The sequence below is a fragment of the Octodon degus genome, unplaced genomic scaffold (assembly GCF_000260255.1).
Source record: "Octodon degus isolate 3935 unplaced genomic scaffold, OctDeg1.0 scaffold00133, whole genome shotgun sequence".
Taxonomy (NCBI): domain Eukaryota; kingdom Metazoa; phylum Chordata; class Mammalia; order Rodentia; family Octodontidae; genus Octodon; species Octodon degus.
In genome coordinates this window covers 5,469,660-5,472,138 of record NW_004524709.1, presented here as the reverse complement: position 1 = coordinate 5,472,138, position 2,479 = coordinate 5,469,660, and the positions used below count along the sequence as shown (strand labels likewise).

The 2,479-nt window shown below is 39.8% G+C and overlaps 1 pseudogene; it reads right to left on the bottom strand.

Moving 5' to 3' along the window:
• Positions 1-718: 718 nt before the first annotated feature.
• LOC101574977 lies at positions 719-1,838 on the bottom strand (annotated as a pseudogene).
• Positions 1,839-2,479: the final 641 nt, after the last annotated feature.

Sequence of the window (2,479 nt, the reverse complement as noted above, 5' to 3'; positions counted from 1 at the left end):
ATGTTTCAAGACATGTTATGCATGATACATAATATGCACAATGAAACAAACTTTTAAAACTAATCAAATGAAATTTACTGAAAGTTTATCAGTTCTAAGAGACCTATGTTAATCCTGAGCAGAGAGAAATATCTCATATCTATACACCAATAACAAATATAACTAAAAATTCTCTATAATTTACTCAATAATAGAGCTTCTTATAATGTGATTGTGAATGTTATCAAGTTTAAAATCATGCAGCTTTTTTAGATATATCATATGTACATATCTATATATATCTATATATATCTATATCCACTGTTTTGGCATTAGTTGGTTAGTGAGAGCTACATACTGTGAGTGTGGCACAGCAGCTCTAGTGGGACAAGTGGACTTCCAACTTACTGATGCAAACTTCATTTACCTCAACTGTACTACAGGCAAGCACCCCGCACTCGGTACAGATGCAAAGCAAGTAGATTAAATGTTGACAAGACTACAAAAGTAGTGGTTCCTTGTTCCTTTCGGGACTTTTTAATTCCCCCTCCAAATGTCTCAGAGCAAGTCTGAATAGCAGCAGCATCCAAGGAACATCACGCTTAGTTCTTGTCAAAAAGCAACACCTGCATTATTCATCTTTTACACCACAGGTTAGGGAATACTCACTTTAGCTTAAAATCTTGCTTAGAGTCCCTTAAAAAAATAAAAGCATTCCATCAAATTCTTCCAGATGGCTTCATTGCTGTGCTTTTGTTGGTAGGTCATTTCTCTGTGTTTGCTTTGAAGGGATCTTCCATTAAATCTCCAATATTCTTTTTCTCTGGTGTCCTTTTCTTTAGGTAAGATTTCACATAATTCTCACACTTTATTAAGAATGTCTTTCTTGTTGTCTCATTGGTTTTCTAGCATATCTTCATAGACATCCACAAGAAAGGCAATCATGACTGGGTTATAAAAATGTAATTGACTTAATAAATTGGGGTATTTGGAAAGACCACAATCCTGCAAAATCCATTTCAAGTCATTCCATGCACTTTCATTATGTGGCACAAGGTTTATCATTTCCAGAGTGTATTGGACTTCTCTCTCCAATACAGCATGTCTATTTTAGCCAGTAGTGTTAGAAATCACAAAGTATCTTTGGTTCCAGGCAGAGTTATTGCTCACATCCTCCTCAAGCAGTTGGTCTACATACTGCAACTCATTATTCCAAAGTCTAAATTCCTGAATGACCCACTATCAGTGCTGACAGCTATGGTAATTCTTTGTATCCTGATTAAGAAAATCAGCAATAAACTCATGCTTCTGAGATGGATATTTCAGCCATGCCACTAATACTCGCCTCTGGTGCCAAACTTGATAGTTTTTGGGCTGTTCCTCAATTATCGTAGTGATCTAGTTCATTTCTTCATGTAGATCCTTTTGAAGGGACCATAAGAGAACCCTCTGGAAAAGCCACATCGTGTAATTGGCTGTGTTTAACTCAACGGCATCCCAAGTGAGCTGCAAGGCTTGCTCGCTTCTTTCATCCCGCTGTAGAAAATCTGGGAAATAATTATAAACATCTCGGGATTTTTCACTATCGATGATCTGCACCACTGGATTGGGACCATCATTCTGTGGCACTGGATCTACATCAGCCCATTCTGCTCTGTCTCTGTATAGGACATAGGTGGGTGAGTCCAGGCTCAGGAACTCATTGTCTATAGGGAACGCCATGGCTGCCCCGGCCTCAGCAGCTATCTCGTCCTCCTGTGGCAGCTGGGGTGGTGATGGGTGAAGCTGTGGCAGAAGCTGCTCTGGTTGACCAGGTTGCCGCCCTGTGCATGCTCCCCAACTCCCTCGGTGGCCGCCATCTAGCCTTCACGCTACTTTCTGAAGGTGGCAGTACCTTGTGCTAACTCTAGTAAGGTGATAACTTTCCTGGGTTGGCACGTGCAAGTCCTTTTCTTCTCTACCTCAGTTCAGAAGTCACTTCATGCCTACATGGAGCTTTTAGCTTTTTTCCAGTTGGTCCTTGAGCTGCAGGTGCATTTTCTAAGGTGGGAACACTTTTCCTACAGGTATCTGCCTGCCACAGTGCAGAAGCACTTCAGTGTGGAATTCTAAAGTCACATGACCCATGGTTCTCCATGATTCATAGGTGGCCCTGACGAGAGGAGCAGCAAGATGATCTTATCCGAAGTGTGTGTTCGGAGGTCCAGGGACTATTTGCTGAGACTCATTTGCAAGGAAAATGGACAGGTTTGCTTAATAAAAAAAATCTCTAAGGTGGTTACAGATTTAGCATTTCAGCAACAAAAGAAGATAGCTAATTGTATTTTCATCTCTTCATTGGTTGCTGAGGAGTATTCAATTTTTAGATAAATCCACTTAACTATGAAGTATATGTTTTATATTCTACCAAATCTGTCTGGTTTCATTTTACTATTCTCATAGTTATCTACCCATTTTTGGACCCATTATGTCTGAGTTAAACATTCAAAGAATTTTGAAT